The 22,810-nt window shown below is 47.5% G+C and overlaps 1 long non-coding RNA gene across 1 annotated transcript; it reads left to right on the top strand.

Moving 5' to 3' along the window:
• The first annotated feature begins 1,103 nt into the window (after window positions 1–1,103).
• LOC119928717 lies at window positions 1,104–10,282 on the top strand. The gene is made up of 3 exons (XR_005451104.1): window positions 1,104–1,624; window positions 2,229–2,339; window positions 10,141–10,282. It is a non-coding gene; the product is annotated as an uncharacterized LOC119928717 (long non-coding RNA).
• Window positions 10,283–22,810: the final 12,528 nt, after the last annotated feature.

Raw genomic sequence — 22,810 nt, 5'->3', positions numbered from 1 at the left:
GTTGGGTGCTGGTCATAGCAGGAAAAGTGAGCAGTCACCAAGAGGACTCTCTCGGAAATGAGTATCCATCAATCAATCGATCATATTTTTGAGCGCTTGCGGTGTGCACTGTACTAAGTGCTTGGAGAGTACAAGAGAACAGAGTCGGTCACAAGTTCTGTGCCCACAACGAGCTTACAGTCTGTGACTTGAGGAGGACAATTAAGCATCGCTTCCAAATACCTTCCTTCCCTCCTTTGCCTCCACGCCCACCACAGCAAAAAAAAAAAAAAAATTCTAATCCATGTTTTCTCCCAATCTTTCCAAATGGGAAGTACAGGAACCTCCCCCCTTTGTGCTGCTGGAGTAACATGACACTGGCCACAGACTGTGACTTTGTCTGGTGGGAAACAATCACATCTCCCAACATATTAAGTAACTGCGCTTCTGATGTATGCCTGGGTTGCTGTGGAATTTGTCTTACAATAATACCACTGCATTGCACTTTATTAATCATTCTGTCAGAGAAGCTGCACTCCACAGTTTTCTGTGTGATTTGATTTCACCCTGTCTTTCTGCAAAATAGATGGTTGAGCACATCTGATAATGTATGGTTTAATTTGGAGCGCTATGGGTTTGAATTACCATTTTCATAATGTGCTGTGCATTAATGTGTTACATCATTTATAAAGAGGAATGTGCCGAGTTTCAAACTTTCTCCTGAAAGCCAAAGTCACCCAAAGGAAACAAAGCAAAACCATACCGTTCTCTCCTTTCTTCCCCCTGGAAAGCCTTGCCAAAAATAAACCCCACACCCCCTCTCACTCCTTAAGATGAAAACTGACTTTTTAATTCAAAGCAATAGAGATGCGTGTTATGGTTTGGTAGAAAAATGCAAAGAGCGGAGGGGAGAGAGAGAGAGGGAAGGAAAGAGGAGAAAGGTGGGAGCAACAGAAAGGGGAGACGGAGAGTGAAAGGGAGAGGAAGAGGGAGAGAGAGTCTCTGAAAGGGAGAGGAAGAGGGAGAGAGAGTCCCTGAATTGCCAGAGCACCGTTTCCCGTTCCCCTCATTATTGCATAACAACAACTTTCCAGCCAGCCCCGGATTGCAGGAGACCTCCAGTGGTTGACTCTCAGTCGACCCTAATCCCAGCACTCCCCCGTGAATGGCTGTAATAACACGAGCTGTCTGTTACTCAAACCCTGACTGAGGAGGAAAAAGCACTGATTATCCAAATACAGTCATTAAAGGGGAAATGTGTTTTTAGGACTGTCAGAGTGATTAATGAGGGCTGGCCGTCTTTGCAAATGCACTTGTTTAGTCTAACTGGCAGCTTCTATTTTCCTATTGATTTATTGCAGCAGTTGCCTGGGCCTCGGTGTGTGTGGAGTCAGGGCACTTCACAACTGCGTGCTGTTTAAACAGGAAGAGCGACACCATTTTGCCAGGGGAGGAGGGAGTAGGCTCCAGCCACCCGCTTTAGCTCAGCACTTCTGAGCCCAGGCCAACAAAGAAGACGTTAAAAGAAATGCCTTCTCTTCAGCGAGGTCTCTGAGATCCCTCGTCATTAGTAAAATCCAGGTCCAGAGGCTTTGGACCTAGCAATCAGCCATTATGAGACCTGGACCACCTAAACCTTGCATCTGTAAGTTTTCTTCCCCACGTGAGCTGCAGCAGGAGGAGTGAGTTATTCGGAAGAGAGGAGGGATCTGTGGGGTGACCTTGGGAAGAAGGATAAGTTCACAGAGCTAAAGCTGTCTTAGGGCATCCGAGAGCCAAGGGAAGGCAACCAGACAATTGGGGAATTTGGTGCAGACGGAGGGGGTTGACACACTTTTCCACTGTTTTCGACTGTTTTCCTGGCAGGATCTCAAAAAAACACTCAGCCCTCAGTAAGTTCCCCTTACAAGGGTCAACGCCAAGATGTGTTGCTGGGCACAATGATTTGAACATCTAGCACGAAGGAGAGCTGCGTCAGTGCTGTGGGGAGTACGAATCTTCGACTTTTAATGGAGGCTACTTGCCCTTAGACTGGTGTTTTTCAGGTTTTGAGCACCCCCCCACCCCGCCACACACCTTCCCCTCAGGAACAGGGACCGTGATTAATTCCCATCAGACATAGTCTCTCCCAGCATTTAGTACAGTGCTCTGTATATAATAAGTGCTTAATAAATACTATCGCTACTATCGTTACTACTGCTACGACTACTACTTTGTCTAATTTACTTCACGACAATCCTCTTTTGCAGGTATGAACATCAAGGAATTCCATTTCGGAGGTCACGTTGCAAAGGACTGTCATCTCCAAAACAGGTCAATGATTGATCCCCAGAGGCTGGGCCAGTGAGAAAAGCGAATGGGTAAATTTTCTCCTGTCCAGACTTTTTCCCATCGGCCGAGACCTTGCCCAATCAATCAATCGTATTTCCTGAGCACTTACTGTGTGCAAAGCACTGTACTAACTCTTCCCATTCCCAGGGTTACAACTCAGATCTCCCAGTGGGGCTCCCCAGTGCTTGATTTGTACTGGGAAAGAGACCAGGCCTCCAAATGCCCACAACCGTCCTTACTGGCATTGCCCTGGGCGTGGCGGACCATTCATTCATTCATTCAATCGTATCTATTGAGCGCTTACTGTGTGCAGAGCGCTGTACTAAGTGCTTGGGAAGTACAAGTTGGACCAGGGGAGAGATTGGGAAGTGGAGATAAAAATTTTGAGATGCAGAAAGCCATTCCCAGGCCTGTGTGTTGTAGTACTTGATCCCGAAACAAAGGGCTACAGTGGCTCTATCCAACTAAGGCCAGGAAGAGATGATGAAACAGTGAGGCTTTGTGGATACAACACAAGCCTGGGAGTCAGAAGGATGTGGGTTCTAATCCCGGCTCCTCCACGTGTCTACTGGATGACCTTGGGCAAGTCACTTAACTTCTCTGGGCCTCAGTTACCTCATCTGTAACATGGGGATTAAGAGTGTGGGCTCTGTGGGGGACAGGGACTGTGTCCAACCTGATTACCTTGTATCTAGTGCTTAGAACAGTGTTTGGCACATAGCCCTTAACAAGTAGCATAGTAATAATAAATTATTATTATTATCATTATTATTAATTGTAGTAGTAGTTGTTGTTTCTGTGGTTAGTGGTATTTATTACAATACACTGTACTAAGTGCTTGGGAAGTACAACAGCAACATAAAGCATGCTCCCTGTCCACAAGAAGTTTACACTCTAATGAGGATGATAGACATAGATATAGGGGCTGAGACTTGACCCTGGCAAGCAAATTAAACTCTAGGGTTCTCTCTCTTCTTGGCTTAAAATTTGAATGGCCTTAACTAACCTTAGGCAATGACTAAGGGTTTCCTCTTCTCTCTGTTGTCCCTCAATCTCTGAGGAACTCCTTCTGCAGTGGTTGAAATTACTTCTTTTAGACAGAGGGAGAAATGGAGGCACGGAGATTTGGTTTGTCCTAAGAGATCCCGCCTTAAGTCAGAGCTGGAAGAACTACCCCCTTTCCCGCCTCTGACTTGCAGGCTGCTACCTCTAACCTGGGCCTTTGTCTTCCATTTTTTGCCGATGGGCTCCCTTCCCAAGATAGCTTCAGTCTCCTTCTTCATGGTGTGAGTGCCTTCACAGGCTTCTGCGGCGCTTAATGCTGTCCACCTCCTTCCTAAACCTGAATGTTACAGAGAGCTGGGAGCCAGCGTGATGAGAAAAAGAGCTGGCATGGCTGGGGGTGATGAGTTAGAGGGATCCTCCACTCCGGTGATGAGGAAAGCTGGAGAGTGATTCCCCCATATTCAGAAGAGATCTGTGGTGACTTTTGCCCTGCTGAAGAGGTTTCCAGACTGAAAACTCTAGACTGTAAGCTCCCCTCTAGACGGTGAGCTCGCTGTGAGCAGGAAGAGGGTCCGCCAACTCCGTTGTATTTTACTTTCCCAAGTGCAGTACTCTGCACACAGTGAATGCTCAGTAAATACCAATGATTGAAAAGATTAAGGACCCCTGTCTTAAACAGTGTTGTCTTCTCAGCTGTCCAATTGTTAATGGTGCGAGGGGAAAAGTAGAGCTGGCAATGGTTTTATACAGTAACTGGGCGCGAGGAATTCCACCGAGTGGAGCTTTTCCCCGGTAAAATGTTAAACCGGTCATTTCCATCTGGGCTATTCTCTCACTCCAGGGTCCCGTGACATCCATCCAGGTATAATGGGGACATTTATAGCACACAGAGCCAGTGTGAAATAATCACCCAAAAAGAAAGAAGAAATACCTCACATGAAAGGCAACTCGAGGGGATGAGTATTTCTTAGCCAAAATGGGCAATCAACTTTGAAAAGATGTCATGGAAATAAAAAAAATAAAAAGTCAACAAAATGAAGAAGTGTAGAGCAAATGATTTAGGGGAAGTGGAGGTATTTTAGAAATCAGTCAAAAGGGCTGCTACGCAAAAAGGATTGAGAATCAAATTGTCAAACCAATATTTGCATCAAGAATGGAGTTATGTGCACCCTTCATTTAGCACCAGCCCCAGATGCGACTGAGATTTGAAAAAAAATGTTGGCAAGGGAAGCCAAATGGATAAATCAAACCAGAGCTAGAAACATTTGCTGTGAGGTAGGAGGATGGGAAGCTGATATCTCTGCAATAATTTGGGACGTAAAATGATCTTTGTGGAGTGGGAGTAGAGAAGAGCAGACCCAACTTTGAGAAATGGAAAGAGCCCTCTGGAAACATTTGTCATGAGTTCACTGTCGTCTTGTGGTGTGGACCTTTCCCATTTGCAAAATTGCAAGGAATTCTGCTATTTTCCATTTGTGTAGACATTTCAAACTCAATACCTACTAAGCACCCTGGGAAGGGAAAATGTATAGAAAGAACCCCCCCACTTCGCCCCCAGCCCCATTGTTTGCTTGATGGTACTTGTTAAGCGCTTATTATGTGTCAAACACAGCTCTAAACACTGGAGTAGGTACAAGTCAATTGAGTCAGACACAGTCCCTGTCCTGCATGGGGCTCACAGTCTTAGTGGGTGGGAGAATGGGTTTTACAGTTGAGAAAGCTGAAGCACAGAGACGTTAAGTGACTTGCCCAAGGTCTCGCAAAGCACAGAACAATTGGCGGAGCTGGATTAGAACCAAGGTCGACACCCAGGCCCAGCTCCTTCCACTAGCCCAAGCGTATTGTGGCCTTCAGCGATTTTTCAGCAGGTATCATCATCATCATCATCATCAATCGTATTTATTGAGCGCTTACTGTGTGCAGAGCACTGTACTAAGCACTTGGGAAGTACGAGTATGCATAGACACTGGAGGCACTGTTTGAGTGGCAAGGAAAGCAAGATCAGGCCCTTCCCCCAAGCGAACTTTGGAGCCACTAAAAAAGAGAATACTGAGCTAGATGAACCATTGGTTGACCCAGAGGTCATTTCTCATTTCTGGATGAAGGTAGCATAAGGGGAAATGGCTCTACCTAAGACCTGGCTATCTGCGAATTGCCATAGCTACTATCACCTAGATGCCAGCCCACCACTCCCTGTTCACAAAGGGAGCAACTTAATGACAGAGCCACTGAGTGATTTTCCTAAGTCACAGAGATTGAAACTCATAGCCCCCTGAATTTCCAATGTATTGGAAATTGAGAAGCAGCGTGGCTTAGTGGAAAGAGCATGGGTTTGGGAGTCAGAGGTCATAGGTTCTAATCCCGGCTCTGCCACTTGTCAGCAGTGTGACTTTGGGCAGGTCACTTAACTTCTCTGAGCCTCAGTTACCTCATCTGTAAAATGGGGGTTAAGACTGTGAGCCCCACATGGGACAACCTCATAACCTTGTATCTACCCCAGCACTTGAAACAGTGCTTGGCACATAAGAGCACTTAACAAATATCATTATTATTATTATTATTATTATTAATGTATTGGATCCATAGGTATCCACTCCTGGGGGAAAACAGAGGCGATGGCCCCCAGCCTCGCTCATCTTGATGATAATAATAATAGTATTTGTAAGTGCTTACTATGTGACTGTATTAAGCTCTAGGGTAGATACAAGATATTGGACACAGTTCCTGTCCCACATAGGGCTGACAGTCTAACTCCCCATTTTAAAATGAGGTAACCAAAGCACAGAGAAGTGAAGTGACTTGTCCAAGGTCACACAGCAGACAAGTGACAAGTCCGGGATTAAAACCCAGGTTCTCCGACGTCCAGGCCCATGCCAGGCCACACTAGGTCTCTGACATGGACTGAAAATCAGCCATCGGGGTCTACTGTCTACTTGTATACTGTAAACATCACCTGTCTACTTATTTTGTTTTGTTGTCTGTCTCCCCCTTCTAGACTGCGAGCCCGTTGTTGGGTAGGGACCGTCTCTCCGTGTTGCCGATTTGTACTTCCCAAGCACTTAGTACAGTGCTCTGCACACAGTAAGCGCTCAATAAATACGACTGAATGAATGAATGGGTCAAAAGACCCCAAATAATGGCATTCTTGTCAGTTATCTCACTGAAGCTGATCCCTTCTCAGTACCTATTCCCCCTAAAATCCGTATCCACCTTTCACACTCCCATCGAAGAATTAACATCTATGGTGGGATCTGTCTGCAAATGTCTAACAGGAGGGGCCTCAGGACAGGTGAGGAGCAATTTTTTCAACAGGGTCAGGAGTGAGGGAAGATCCATGTGACAGACAAGAACAACCCACTTGTTCCTGAGAAGGGGAAGTTGGAATCTAGGGAGTCCTCAGCCAGGGGAATAGACCCTAGGTAAGGCTGCACTACATAAAGACCCTGAAAATGAGGACCCATTTAAGAGAAGCAGAGAAGCAATGACTCTGTCCTCTTCCCTGATCCCCCATCCCTGCTCTCCCTGACTCACCTTCGACTAGGTTTCCCCGACTCTTGGAGCAGATGGGAATATGGTGTTCAGTCTGAGAGATGAGAACTGGCTGGGAATGGGCCCTGTAAATGGTAAACTCGTTATAGGCAGGTAATGTGCCTGCTAATTCTGTGGTATTATACTCTCCCAAGCGCTTAGTACAGTGCTCTGCACATAGTAAGCTCTCAATAAATACCATTGATTGAGGTCTTGAGCTTAAATGCTGCTCTCTGCAGGAATCAGGACTGGAAGCACTCTCCTTGAGCAATTAAAGCTTTGGAAATGTCAGGAGACCAAGATTAGGAAAAGATAGCGGATGCTGAAAGTGGCAAATATGTCTGTATCACAAAAGGCCAAAAGACTACATCGTGCGTGGCTCTCTTTACCCATCTTCACACTCTTAGGCTAGGATCTCTCCCTCAGTAGCATCTGCTTCACATCTGAAGGACATTTCAACTTCTGCTACTCTCTGAACAGAACGAGAGTCAGGGCTGTCCCAAGTCCTCACCACCCTACCCCACTTCCCTTCAGCTACAGGGTTAGTAGGCCCCTCTGTGCCTGGCTTGACTCTGGGGGCATGGCCTGACTATGCGCCTGAGTGCTTTCGTACTCCACGCACTCGCAGTCCCCCAGTGCAACACGCTGAATCTCTAGGTTGCAACTCCCCCCACCCAAAGTGTACCTATTTCCTGATAGACTTACCAGGTTCTTCATTAGAGTGAGGTGTCAGAGCTGGTCAAGGGCGAAGACAAGAGGAAGAACGGTAGAGAGAGGGCAGCGGGGAGAACTGCTTCCTCTTATCACTCATTTCAGCAGATAGGTTATCGCACCTCACGGCCATAGATTCTATTCATGTGTATTGGCCTTTACAGCTAACAGTTCTATCCAGTCCCCTCCTCTTTCCCTCCGGTAATCACTCTCTCCCTTATCCTTTCCCCATGGCCTCAACCCCCAAACACACACACAGATGCACACACATGCACACATGTGTGCACACACACACACACTCCTCTCTCCACACCACTCCTCCCCCAGCCCCTTCCCCTCCATTTGTTTCAATGAACAGCCCCTTTTATCTATTCTGTAGGTACAAATGAAGCTGTCAAATTTGATCAGGAGCTTGATATGACAGGCTGTGGGAGTCAGGACCCCTTGAACAGTGTGGGCCTTGTCTGTCACAGCCCGCCTGACACTTCCCATAATACCCAGACTGATGAGATTCTGAGTAGGGCCCAGCACATTTTCAACTCTATTTTGGGTGAAAACCCTTCTTGAAAGATCTTGAAAGGAGCTGGCAGTTCAGCCGCCCGGATGATTAATGAGGGTTGGCTCCACTGGATGGATTTCTCTCAGTGCCAACAGCCGCCCTCCCCACAAGCCAGGACGTGTTGTCGTCGACTCCTCCAAATTTCCCCTCACACTTCACCCCCTCCTCCTCTCCACCACTTTACCACCACCACCACCACCACCACCTCCATCCCCTGCTCCTCCGCCTCCGCTCGTTTTCCCGGCAGCGTCGTGCGGGCCCACATATGGAAGAAGTTAAACATCACGATTGACAGAGGCTGAACTGAGCAGAAATAGCGGGCTGGGTCTGAGGATTTGGAAGGAGGAAGGGGAGGGGAGGAGAAGGGGAGTGGGATGGGCGCTCGGACCCCTCACCTTTCCTTTGGGGTGGGGTGGTAGCAGTAAACGCCGTACCCAGGGATTTTGAGGGCTCTGATTTGGGAAGTGCCGATCTGGGGAGCCCTGAGGTGAAGAATAATAATAACTGTGGTTTTTCTCAAGTGCTTACTATGTTCCAAGCACTGTAATAATAATAATAATAGTAACTGTGGTATTTGTTAAGTGCTTACTACGCGTCAGGTACTGTACTAAATACAAGAAAATCGGGTAGGACACAGTCCCTGTCCCACACGGGGCTCACAGTCTTAATCCCTGTTTTACAGATGAGGCAACTGAAGCCCAGAGAAGTTACGTGACTTGCAGACATGTAGGGGAGCCAGGATTAGAACCCAGGTCCTCTGGCTCCAGGTTCATGATCTTTCCACTAGGTCACAATGGGGTATATACCAGTGGAAAGAGCACGGGCTTTGGAGTCAGAGGTCATGGGTTCGAATCCCGACCCTGCCACATGTCTGCTGTGTGACCTTGGGCAAGTCACTTCACTTCTCCGAGCCTCAGTGACCTCATCTGTACAATGGCGATTAAGACTGTGAGCCCCACGTGGGACAAGCTGATCGCAGTTTATCCCCCAAGTGCTTAGAACAGTGCTCTGCACATAGTAAGTGCTTAATATTATAATCAGGTCTCATATGGGGCTCCCAGTCTAAAAGGGAACACAGGTATTGGATCCCCATTTTGCAGATGAGGGAACTGAGGCACAGAGAAGTTAAGTGACTTGCCCAAGGTCTCCCAGCCAACAATCGGTGCAGCCAGGATTAGAACCAGGTCCTCCAACTCCCAGATCCATGCTCTCTCCACCAGACCATGCTGCTTTCCGCAAAGAGACTTGGTCAAAGCGGGGCACCAAGTTTAGATCACCAATCTTCCTCTCCTTCCCTTTTCTCCTTTTATTTGCTGGGTTTGCTGGGCAGTGGGAGGAAGATCTTTCAGGAAATTCAGTGAGAGTCACTCTCATGGCCTGAATCTGCCTTGCGCCCTGGCGGCAGCCCAGCTCCTGCCTTGGCACCCCCCTCCCCCTTCCCCCGCCTAGCAACTAGGAGAGTAGGCCGGCCCGCGTTGTTTGCTACCTGAAAGTAGCCCTGTGGATCTCTGAAAGGGGAAAAAGAAACCAAGACCAGGGAGCTGACAAAGGTGCTTTTCCTCAATTCTTCTTTCCACCCATTCCAATACCAGGGGCCAAGTCTGAAAGATCCCACCATGCTTCAGTCCCGCTGCCCCAGTGTCCATAGTCCCCAGGAGCCCATCCGCAATGCCCCCCGATCAAATCAAATTGGAAAAAAATCACCCTTCTGCCGGGGCTGGCAATTACTCCCACTATGCCTGCTTTCCCATCCAGTTCCGGACATCCTGGCACCTTCCTCTGCCATCACTTAGAGGCCTAACCTCCCTTGGGGTTGCATTTTTCTCTCCGAGTCCTCAGGTTGGCATCCATACCAATGGCAGGAAGAGGTGCCAGGGCTCTGAAGAGAAGCCCAAGTCAGACTCAAAGCTTTTTTTGTGTCTTTAATAGGTGTCCAACCTAAAAAAGCCCCCGGGCTCAGGCTGTTACAACGAGTTGAAGGAGAAAGAGGGATTTACTGCTCTTTAAAAAGTGTCCTCCCATTCCAGGGACCTGCCCCGAGGCCTGGAGGCCTGGACGCTGTGTCTTGTGATGGATTGGAAGCCAGCAGGAGGCACCGGGACCAAATCCATCAAGACTTAAACCCTCACTGGGAGCGCCAATAAAATTCTGGATGATTTCTCCAATGAACATGCTTTTTCCTTCTTTGCTGTTCCCTCAGCATTTCCTCAACCCCCACGGTTGCCCAAGCTGGAAATAGCAAGATCCAACTGGGAGCTGGAAATAGCCAGCTGCATCATATTCAATTGGCTATTTCCATCTCTTAGGTCAGAGAAAGCTCCTGTTCGGTTTGGGTCAGAACTGGGTTCATCCCAGAGCCCTCTTGGGGAATTCCGCTTCCAGAGATGGTTACATACAGGGTAGAGCAATTAGCTCAACAGCCTCAGGCTGGGTCTGGAAGGACAGATGAGAAGCAGACAGGGGACAAGAAGTCAAGATGATTGGTAATGAAGAGAGAAACCAGCTAGCTCCATAATGGGGAGTCCAGTGAAGAAAACCTCCTCCTGACAACGGAAGCAGAAATCCCTTGCGGCACAGAGAGCTGAAGGGCGCTGATCACTCCACCATTACTGTAAAACAGCCACAATCCAGGCAGAAAGCAGAGGTGTTTGTTCTGAGTCCCGTAACAAGGCAGAAGAAGACCAAAGACTTTACATTCTTCCCTGTGGGGGATGTAAGGGGAACTTAAAACGTCCAAGATAAGAGTTGGGGATTCTCCTCACTCCCCATCTGAAGATCTTCAGCTCCTCTCCTCGAGCCCTTTTCCTTGGGCATACCTGCTTTAGAGCTCCAGAGTTAGAGTTGTGAAGGATCCAGTGCTCTACAATGGAAAGTCAGCTATTGAGACAAAGTTAAAAGTCCCAGATGACCCAAGTCCGTAAGAGGGAACCACCTACTAAATTTGGGCAAGACACCAGAAAAGTTGGGCTCTCCTATTGGTGAACGCCTTTCAAACCCCCAAACTGTACTAGGTTTGGAGGATGGAGGGGCGGAAGAAAGAGAGAAAGCGGAAGGTGACCCTATCTGGCTTCCACACATCCCATTTCCTGGAACTTTCCTTGCCTCCTCTGGGCCTCGGTTTTCATATCCGAAATGGGAGGACCAGATTGGCCCAGGTAATTCCAAGGGACAGATTGCGAGGCTTGACTCCCTTGGCCAAGCTCTTTGAGATCTTTGGATCCAGGGTGATTGAGCAGAAGCAGTCCTTTAGACTGTAAACTCATTGTGGACAGGGAATGTGCCTGTTTATTGTTGTGTTGTACTCTCCCAAGTGTGTAATACAATGCTGTGGACACAGTAAGCGCTCAGTAAATATGATTGAATGAATGAAAGCCGAACAAGTGCAGGGGTAAGAAAACCCTTGGGAACTCACATCTAAATCTGTAGAAGAAATAACTAATAAGGGCCTGGCCAACCCCAGAGCCGGGATAGGTAAAAAGCTCCCAAACTTGCCAGGGCACAACTAAGACACCAATCTCTTGCACTCCTCATTGAGACAAGGAATTTTGGTTGGGGCAGAAGGTTAAAAGCACATAATAAAATAATAGATGGGAGGGAGGAATACATGTGAAAAAGCCATCCAATTTCCTCCTCTCCTGCTTTTTCTTAGGTCCTGAGATCCTGAGATGAGAAAGTCAGTCCTTGCAGGGACAGAGGTTCTTGCAGGCAGAGAAGTCAAAGAAAACTTTTCCTAGAGTGATTACCGAGAGGGTAACTAGGTGCACAGAGCACATGTGAACAGTTTCCTCGTTTCTAATTCAAGACTGTCAGACGGTGATTAATGACTAACAGCCACAGAGCGGCCTTGATTGCCAAGTGCCGTATTGTTAATCCTGACATTTAATGAGCCCGGACACAACTCCGGCATAGTTCCACACCGTAATCTGCAAATAGTGTTCAACAGACTTAATTTGCTAAGTATTTTGAGTGCACATCCATGCGTGTGTGGGGTGTGTGTGTGTGTGTGCATCCCAGAAGTGTGTGGGGGGGGTAGGGTGTCTGTGAATTAGCATACCAATGTGTCCATGTTACCATAAGTTGACTTGCTAGGAGCATGTATTTGTGTGAGGTGTAAGTGGGTGTGTCTATATAGATACATAGGTACAACTGCAGGCCACACCACCACCCTATATGAGATCGTGAAGCCCACCAAAGCAGAGTCCCCCCACCCCCAGCAGCCCTCTTTATCCAGCCCCCGTGGCTCATTTCCCCCACACGAGGGCCGCCCCGACAGCTCGGAGGGGAGCTGGGAGCTGGGCTGTTTGCGCAGCTAAAACACGTGGAAAGGAATTGAAAGGAGAAATTGTCTGGGAGCAGGGCCAGGAGCCAGGGGTCCTGAGAAACTACTTTGTCGTCGCACTCCAAGCTATAGCCCCTCCACCAGCCAACTGCGAGAGCCCCTCCTGTTCCACAAGAGATCTGCACTCCTGGATCTCAGCACACTCTTAGGAGTCAAACAGAACCGGCCTTATTCCGCTAGAAGCAAAGCCCCAGGTTTCCGAGGAGAAGAGACAGGCTCAGCAGGGGCCCTCTGGCCCATCTAGAATATGCCCAGGAAGAAAAGCACTTGATTGTTCTCCAAAACCCGACAATACTGTGGTTCGGCACTATCCCCACATCCCCAAGCTCACATTCCCAATTCCCATTAGCAACCTGCAGTCGATCAATCAGTTGTATTTATAGAGTGCTTACTGTGAGCAGAGCACTGTACTAAAGCGCTTGGGAGCGTACAATGTTTAACAATATATCAAGCAATCAAACCCACCCACTCACTTATCCATTAACTCAATTAACTTTGTGTTGGAGTCAGGTGGCGTGGCCTAGTGGAAAAGCCTTGGCCCGGGAGTTAGGGGACCTAGGCTCTAATCCAAGCTCTACCACTTGCCTGCTGTGTGACCTTGGGTAAGTCACTTAACTTCTCTGTTTCTCAGTTCCCTCATCTGCAGAATGGGGACCCAACACAGGTTTTCCCTCCCACTTAATAACAATGGTAAGAATGATGGTGTTTGTTAAGCACTTCCTATGTGTCAAGCTCTGTTCTAAGCGCTAGGGTAGATACAAGCTAATCAGGTTGGACACAGTCCCTGTCCCACATGGGGCTCACAATCTCAATCTTCATTTTACAGATGAGGTAACTGAGGTACAGAGAAGTGAAGTGACTTGACCAAAGTCACACAGCAGACAAGTGGAGGATCCAGGATAGAGTGGATGAGCCACATGTGGGACCTGATTAACGTGAATATCTTGAATTATCTTCCCTGTACCTAGTACAGTGCTGTGCCCATAGGAAGCTCTTACCAAATACCACAGTAGTATTATTATCATTATTATTAGGTAACTTTGACAGGGACAAGAACCATTCCCCAACCCAGTTGTACCTACCCTCTCTCCTATGCCATATGCTATGCCAGAGAAGCAGCGTGGCTCAGTGGAAAGAGCCCGGGCTTTGGAGTCAGGGGTCATGGGTTCAAATCCCAGCTCCGCCAATTGTCAGCTGTGTGACTTTGGGCAAGTCATTTCACTTCTCGGGGCCTCCGTTCCCTCATCTGTAAAATGGGGATTAAGACCGTGAGCCCTCCGTGGGACAACCTGATCACCCTGTAACCTCCCCAGCGCTTAGAACAGTGCTTTGCACATACTAAGCGCTTAATAAAAAATGCCATTATTATGAAGCAGCGTGGCTCACTGGAAAGAGCCCGGGCTTTGGAGTCGGAGGTCATGGGTTCGAATCCTAGCTCTGCCAACTGTCAGCTGTGTGACTTTGGGCAAGTCACTTAACTTCTCTGGGCCTCAGTTACCTCATTTGTAAAAGGGGGATTAAGACTGTGAGCCCTCCGTTGGACAACCTGATCACCTTGTAACCTCCCCAGCGCTTAGAACAGTGCTTTGCACACAGTAAGCACTTAATAAATGCCATCCTTATTATTATATGCTATGCCATCTCTCCAGTGGCCATTTGGGCACTTCCAAAGATTGCTCAAGGAAGCATCCTCTCATCAAGCACAGCTCTTCAAGGAATGTAGGAGAGGAGGTTCAGAGTGTCTTCTGGGTCCCTGAGTGACTGCGGAGCAAGGAATCAAGAAGCTCCTCTATAACTCTGAGTGTCCCTTCGTTCAGCCCCAGCCCACTCAACCCCAAACCTGCTCCTGTGTGTTCGGTTCTCCCCAAAGAACAGTGCTCTGCGCACAGTGAGCACTCAAAAAATACCGCCGATTGAAGTAACAGACTCATCCAGGACCAATAAACTTATACTGGAGACAAAGCTGACCCTAAAGTGGGGTGTAACCCAAAGGGCCTGGGCCAGGATGGAGGAGGTAATCTAGTCTGTAAGCTTGTTGCGAGCAGGGAATGTGTGTGTTTATTGCTATATTGTACACCTAGTACAGTGCTATGCACACAGTAAGCGCTCAGTAAATATGATTGAATGAAATACGATTGAATGAGTGTACCTACCGCTGTCCTTAGCTTCACCCCCCCGGGGGGAGGGATGTTACCTCCTGACTCAAGGTATCCCTCTGCACCCTGGCGAGCTACCTGCCCGGATTCCCCTGCACCCCTATTCTTGGGGAGACCACCTGGATGTTTGCTTGTTTCACTGTTGGTTGTACCCCAGAACCTTTCTGCTTCCTGAGCTGCTTGCCTGTCCTGCCATCCTCTACCCCTCCCTGCCCACCCCCACCCAGCCTGAAACTGCCTAGTGACAAAGAGCCATTGTCACCTTCCCCAGGTGGGTGTCCCTAGGCATCCAGTCCCTTTCTTTGTTCCAGCCCAGCAGCCAGGCCTGAGCTCCCAATGCTGAGGAATGCTGCTCTGTTACCAAGCCTTGAGTAATTAATTACCTCCCAGCCTGGCCTAATTCCTTTAAGGAATTCCAAGCTCCCCCCCCCCCCCCCCATTCCCACTGCCTCCTGCTGCCACCATGAGGGTGTTAGCCTTGGGAAAGAACACTTACAAGGCCAAATCCAGATCCAGGGGTCCTGGTCCTTGCCCCTCCACCATGCCCCCTCCCCCTCGTCATTGATTCCATCAAAGACGTAATTAGCAGCCTAATCATAATGAGCTAGGGTTCTCTGATCCCCATGTCTGGGAGGCGGGCAGGCTCCGGCTCCCTCCAAATAATAATAATAATATTTGTTAAGCACTTATTATATGCCAGGCACTGTACTAAGCACTGTGGTAGATACAAGATAATCGGGTTGGACACAGTCCCTGCCCCACATAGGGCTCACAGTCTTAATCCCCGTTTTGCAGATGAGGTAACTGAGGCACAGAGAAGTGAAGTGACTTGCCCAAAGTCGCCTAACAGACAAGTGACGGAGTCAGGATTAAAATCCTGGTCCTTCTGATTCCCAGGCTCATGTTCTATCCATTAGGTCATGATCCTTCCTGTTGACCTCCTTTCAGGTGATGAGATCTCGGGAAAAATTCAGGAAGGCCCCATTTCTGGTCCAAGGAACAAGCAAGATCAAATTGGGATCCAAGCCAGGGGTTGGGCATTTTCATATTTTCTTACAAAGTAGTAAGCCTGTTTCAAGAGCAGAATAAATCGATCCATGGTATTTCTCAAGGACTTATTGTGTGTAGAGCACTGTACTAAGTGTTTGGAAAAGTACAATACAGTAGAGTTGGTAGACATGATCCTTGCCTGGTAGGAGCTAACGGTCTACGGGGGGAAACAGACATTAAAATAAATTACAGATAAGGGGAAATAGTAAAGTATAAGTATATGGACCTAAGTGTTGCGGGGCTGGGGTGACTATCAAAGTACATAAGCGATACACAGCCAAGTACGTAGTCTACACTGAGGGGAGGGCAGATAGGAGAAATGAGGGCTAAGTCAAGGAAGAAAATCAATCCATCAATCAGTTTTTTGGAAGAGATGTGACTTTTGGAGGTTTTGAAGATGGGGAGAGCGGTGGCTTCAGACGTGATGACTGATATAGTGTCAAAGCAGTTTCTTAGGTATACCTCCACACTCCTGAATGCTGCCGTGTTTTATTTATCCCCCTTGACCTGACACATTCCTCACCTAGAATTCTTTTCGCTTCAAGGTACCCCAGTTGTCGATGGACTTCTCAGGGCTGGTGACTGGAGTGGGGAATTGTGCCCAGGCCCAAAGCCCCAAACTTAATTCCCATTTTTTGTTTTTATTATTGGGGTGGAAGAGGGACAGGGATTCTGGAGGGGATGAGGACTGGGAGGTGACAGGCTTCAGAGAACTAATAGGCACGAAACCACCATTTTGGGTCTTTTCAGGAAATACTCCGATCTTACCAGAGACCAGGAGGATGAAAGAGGGTCAGCCCCAAAAGTTGTGGAGATATTCACTCCCATTGTCCCGTGGAGCTGATACCTATAGGCTCGAAAAAAGAGTATGCCTATTTGAATGTATTTTAGAGTGAAAACATTTCCCTCAGGGCCTAACTTCCTTCTAGAGAGGGACTTGGACCCTGAAGAGAACCTGATCCATTGTACACTGTAGAGTGTAAGCTCCTCGTGGGCAGAGAATGCATCTACCAACTCTGTTGTACTTTCCCAAGCTCTCAGAACAGTGCTCTGTACACAGTAAGTCCTCAGTAAATGCCACTGATTGATTGTTGAGTGAGAAGGAGGGAAGACTCTGGCCTTCATCGACCATGCCATCATAAGTTCTGTTCAACTTCTTCATTGGAAGCATGCCCTGCACTTGCACAAAGCCCTCTTCTCTGGGCTCCACAGTTCCACCACTCCACTGTTTTATTGGCCATGAATCAGTGGTTTCAAGGGTACATAGTCCTGGTAGTAATTGGGCCATAGCAGGCACCAATCCAGCTCTCACAGGTGGCCCTGGATACCACAGGCTCCACCTAGGCAACCAACTTCTCAACTGGGCTTTGATCCATTACCTGCGGCTACTAGGCATCTTCCAGGATGGTTCACAGAACCGAGGGGAGCCCTGGCCTTCGGGCTCCCCCCGGAACCGCGAAACATCCACTTCCACTGGCTTTTGTTTCTGAGTCACTTCTGGTGATGTTGCCATCAACTCACTATCCTGAGGGTTGATAATGGAGACCCTCAAGCTTAAGGTAAAATCTGGTTCCTCTCTTTCCAGGAAAAAAATCTTGCTTTATCTTGGGTTGGCTCAGTTCTTTGGGGAAGGAAGCTCTGAAAGCTTCTTCTAAAATTGGGAGAATAATAACTGGTTTTCTTAAGCTGTGCCCTCAAATTATCTGGAGCTGGAAAGGCAAGTAGGGCCATTTAACGTGTAAAGTATCATGCACTCACATGCCCAGGACCTAAAAGAAATGTAACAAATTCAGGCCCACCTCTCTGTTCTCTTTTTATTTGGTTTTCATGGGAATGTGTATGTGTTGAGAAAGTTTTGGTGTATCAACGGCAGGCATGGAGAAGCAGCATGGCTCAGTGGAAACAGCACGGGCTTTGGAGTCAGAAGTCATGGGTTCAAATCCCGATTCCACCAATGCCAGCTGTGTGACTTTGGGCAAGTCACTTAACTTCTCTGTGCCTCAGTTACCTCATCTATAAAATGGGGATTAAGACTGTGAGCCCCCCATGGGACAACCTGATCACCTTGTAACCTCCCCAGGGCTTAGAACAGTGCTTTGCACATAGTAAGCGCTTAATAAATGCTATCATTATTATTATTATTATTATTATTGTGGAGAGCAGAAGGAAAATATGACTAGAAAGAGGAGGTTGTACTGAATTGCTAAAGGTGGGCAAAGCCAGTTCAAAGGGCTGGGTCAAAGTACTAGCAAGCAGAAAGTGTCTTAAGCCTGCAAGGCTGTCTCAAGACTTACCTCCTCCTCCATCTGAGCAGATTAATATGTGAACCATTGGGTCAGAATCCCGGGCTGACCCTGCTACCTTCTTGGAAACAGAGAGGAGTTCTGAGGAGTGACTTATCAATCAATCAGTGGTATTTACTGAGCACTTACTGTGTGCAGAGCACTGTGCTAAGCACTTGGGAGAGGACAATACAACCGAGGTGGTAGACATGTTCCCTACTCACAATGAGCTTATGCCCAAGAAGTTTCTGTGACAATGTCAGACAAGGGCTCATACCCACTTGCATCAGTCAGATCTGGCAGGGGGCTGGGAGGGTACTGTATCAGCCTTCTCTACTGTAGCAGCCTTCTCTCTGATCTCCCATCCTCATGTCTCTCCCCACTTCAATCCATACTTCATGCTGCTGCCCGGATTGTCTTTGTCCAGAAACGCTCTGGGCACGTTACTCCCCTCCTCAAAAATCTCCAGTGGCTACCAATCAATCTGCGCATCAGGCAGAAACTCCTCACCCTGGGCTTCAAGGCTGTCCATCCCCTCACCCCCTCCTACCTCACCTCCCTTCTCTCCTTCTCCAGCCCAGCCCGCACCCTCCGCTCCTCTGCCGCTAACCTCCTCACCGTGCCTCGTTCTCGCCTGTCCCGCCGTCGACCCCCGGCCCACGTCATCCCCCGAGCCTGGAATGCCCTCCCTCTGCCCATCCGCCAAGCTCGCTCTCTTCCTCCCTTCAAGGCCCTACTGAGAGCTCACCTCCTCCAGGAGGCCTTCCCTGTCTGAGCCCCTTCCTTCCTCTCCCCCTCGTCCCCCTCTCCATCCCCCTCATCTTACCTCCTTCCCTTCCCCACAGCACCTGTATATATGTATATATGTTTGTACATATTTATTACTCTATTTATTTATTTATTTATTTTACTTGTACATATCTATTCTATTTATTTTATTTTGTTCGTATGTTTGGTTTTGTTCTCTGTCTCCCCCTTTTAGACTGTGAGCCCACTGTTGGGTAGGGACTGTATATGTTGCCGACTTGTACTTCCCAAGCGCTTAGTACAGTGCTCTGCACACAGTAAGCGCACAATAAATATGATTGATTGATTGATTGATATTAATTCTTTTGAAAGCACCGACTAATGGGAATTGCATGACCCTCAGACACCCCAGCAGGGAGGTTAGAGCAACGTCCGTTTCTTGCCCACACAAGCTCTCACTTGCCCATTCAGATCTGCATCTTCCTTTCCACCCAAATGGCTCCCATCCTGGCTCTGAGGCTCTACTATTCTCTCTGGGTGCCAGCCTCCAGCTTCTCCCATTCAGTCCAGACCAGGGTCTGCATCCGTACCTCTGCAGACATATTGGGCTCCTACTTGAGTTGGAGGGCCAGGGGGCATTTAAAATGGCCAACCTCGGCCTGGGGCTAACAACAAGGGTTCTTGCTGAACACCCCAAAAACGCATAGCACCACAGCATGGCCTAGTGGATAGAGCACGGCCCTAGGAGTTAGAAAGACCTGGGTTCTAATCCCGGCTCCACCGCTTGTCTGCTGTGTGACCTTGGGCGAGTCACTTCACTTCTCTGTGACTCAGTTTCCTCATCCCTAAAATAGGGATTCATCATCAGCATCAATCGTATTTATTGAGCGCTTACTGTGTGCAGAGCACTGTACTAAGCGCTTGGGAAGTACAAATTGGCAACATATAGAGACAGTCCCTGCCCAACAGTGGGCTCACAGTCTAAAAGGGGGAGACAGAGAACAAAACCAAACATACTAACAAAATCAAATAAATAGAATAGATATGTACAAGTAAAATAAATAAATAAATAAATAGAGTAATAAACATGTACAAACATATATACATATATACAGGGATTAAGACTTTGAGCCCCACATGGGGCAGGGACTCTGTCCAACCTGATTAACCTGTAGCTACCCCAGTGCTTAGTATAGTACCTATACCCCGGCACATAGTAAACACTTAAGAAATACCACAATTATTACTAATATCATTATTATTATTATTATTATGTATTTGGCATTGCCACCACAACCTGCTTAAATGTCATGTCAGGTGGCACGGGGTTGCTGGACTTCATCTGCCTATCGATGCCAGGGGTGTGAAAAGGAAGGTGCATGGAGTTAGTACAGACCGCCCACCCAGTGCCCTTGGCACAGACCCCTTGAAGGACACAGACCCAGTGCCCCATCTCAGGAGCCCCAGAGGCTCTGGAGGACTCGGGGTCTGCCGTGTGGCCCTGGGTTGGACTGGACACTCACTGCTCAGGCAGCTCAGCCTGCAGCATTCAGGCAAGGAAATCCTCTCCCATTCCACCCAGGAGGCTCCGACAGGCCCATCACATCTTCAGAGTCAAGAGAGGAGGAAAAGCAGGAGCAGGAAGAGGGTAGGGGCGAGAAAAGAGGTGGGGCCGGAGGAGGGGCAGGGCAGGAAGAAGAGGAACTGGATTAGGACTTTTCTCCCCTCTCCTCCTCCCTTCCCCACTCTCCCCTCCCTCTCTCCATTCCCCCTCTTTTTCCTCCTTTTCTGCCCTTTTCCCCTCACCCGCTGGTAGCCACAGCTGCTGCTATGAATCCGCCTCATGTCCCAGTGATGTTATCGCAGCGTGACACAATGACTTCGTGTATCACATTGGGGCCCCATAAACCCAAGTAACTCTGAGCCCCCATGGGGATTAATCCGGCTCAGACATCACCAAGCAGGCATTCTGGGGGTTGAAGCATTTAAAACCATTGCTGCTGTTCAGCTTGAGGGATGGAGCATTTGTAGCAGTTAAGATTCATAATGAAATAAGCTATGTTATTGTGTGTTTAAATGATATGACTGGCTCTTTGTCTACCAACTGTTCAAAGTTTTCATTTTGTTTGGCTTTACTGAATAACAAGGTTGCCAATCCTGGTCCATATTACCTGTTTCTAGACAGATTTTTTTTTTTTGTTAAGCACTTACTATATGTCAATCACTGTTCTCATTGTGGAGGAAGGTGCAAGATAATCAGGTTAGATACAGTCCCTCTCCGGGCTAGGGCTGACAGTCTAAATCAGAGGGAGAAGAATTTAATCCCCATTTTATAGGTGAGGTAGCTGAGGCACAGAGAAGTTAAGCGACTTTGCCCAAGGTCACACAGCAGACAAGTGAAGGAGCTGGAATTAGAACCCATGCTCTTTCCACTAGACCATGCTGCTTCTCTGAAACATCTTCCTGAAACATTTCTCCACTCCTTAAAAACCTCCAATAGCTTCCCATCTTCCTCAACAAAAACTCCTCATGGTGGCTGTAAGGCTGTTCATCAGCTCTCTCCATTCGTTCATTCAATTATATTTATTGAGCGCTTACTGTGTGCAGAGCACTGTACTAAGCGCTTGGGAAGTACAAGTTCGCAACATATAGAGACGGTCCCTAACCAACAGCGGGCTCACAGTCTAGAAGGGGGAGACAGAGAACAAAACAAAACATATTAACAAAATAAAATAAATAGAATAAATATACCTTCTCCGTTCCCAAGTCACACAAACCCACCAGCCATCTCCAGCACATATTTATTCCCATCTTGAGCATTTTTGTGTATGTGCTATTTAATTGTACATTCAACTATTGATTTTGACTACTCCTGAAATATTTTTTACATTTGTTTCCCCCATTAGAACGTAATCCCCTTGCAGGCAGAGAAGGTTTCAGTCTTTAATCTGTACACCAAAGTGCCTAGAGTGCACTGCACCAAGTCGGTGCTCAATAAATACTATGGCTACTACTACTATAATCATTCAATCAATCAATCAGTGGTATTTATTAAGCACCTACTATATTCAGAGCAGTATAATAAGTGTTTGGAGATTGTATAGAAGAGATTTGGTAGAAATGATTCCTCCCTTCTATCATGGTAATGCAGTGACGATTCCTGGGGCTACTTAACTTAAAATAGATTCTAGAAGATGTCTTTTTCAATGTTTCTAGAACTCCACTGTACACACTGGCTCTTTTCACCCCAGTTCTCATTCTTCTTTTTTTCCAAGTTCACCTTCTAAGTGAACATTGCTCTCTTCTCTCCCACCTCCAATCACTTGCTCATACAGTTTTCGCTTGCCTGTAACTTCTTCCACTTCAAATCTGTCAGGCCACAGCTACTATCAGCTTAAAAAAAAAAATCCCACCTTCTCCAAGAACCCTTCCCTGGTCAATTCCCACCTTCCCAAGTCACTTCAACCCAATAACAACACTTAGCACTCACACATTTACTCCTTCCTCTGCACTTATGAATATAAATGTTCATTCAATCGTATTTATTGAGTGCTTACAGTGTGCAGAGCACTGCACTAAGTACTTGGGAGAGTACAATATAACAATAAACAGACACTTTCCCTGCCCACAATGAGCTTATGATATATGCCATATATATTCATATATATATTTAGAGCGAGATCAATAGTTTATAAGTTTTATGTAGGCTACCTATTCATTCACTTCTTTATCCATCTATTTCCCTAGTCTGGCTATTTGTCATATTTTTGTTCTGCCTGCTCCATCTATTTGAAAATAATGTCTTCACGATTGCCCCATTGGACTGTAAGCTCCTTAGGACAGGGACTGTGTCCTCCTCTTATTGTACTATCCCAAACTCTTAGTACAGAGCCCTGCACATCGTAGGTGCTCAATAAATACCACTGAATGTCTATTCGACTAGGGGATTTAAGACTGAAATTTAAAGGTTGATAATTCCAATCTAGTAGCTTGCTGTGAATTAGGCACTTCCCCTCTCCTCTAGACTGCAGGGTTGTTGTGGGCAGGGAACGTGTTTACCAACTCTGTTATTTTGTACTCTCCCAAGTGCTTAGTATGGTGCTCTGCACACAGTAAGCGCTCG

The sequence above is a fragment of the Tachyglossus aculeatus genome, chromosome 5 (genome assembly GCF_015852505.1).
Source record: "Tachyglossus aculeatus isolate mTacAcu1 chromosome 5, mTacAcu1.pri, whole genome shotgun sequence".
Classification (NCBI taxonomy): domain Eukaryota; kingdom Metazoa; phylum Chordata; class Mammalia; order Monotremata; family Tachyglossidae; genus Tachyglossus; species Tachyglossus aculeatus.
The sequence above is the reverse complement of the archived record's forward strand: the minus strand, read 5'-3'. Positions and strand labels throughout refer to the sequence as shown.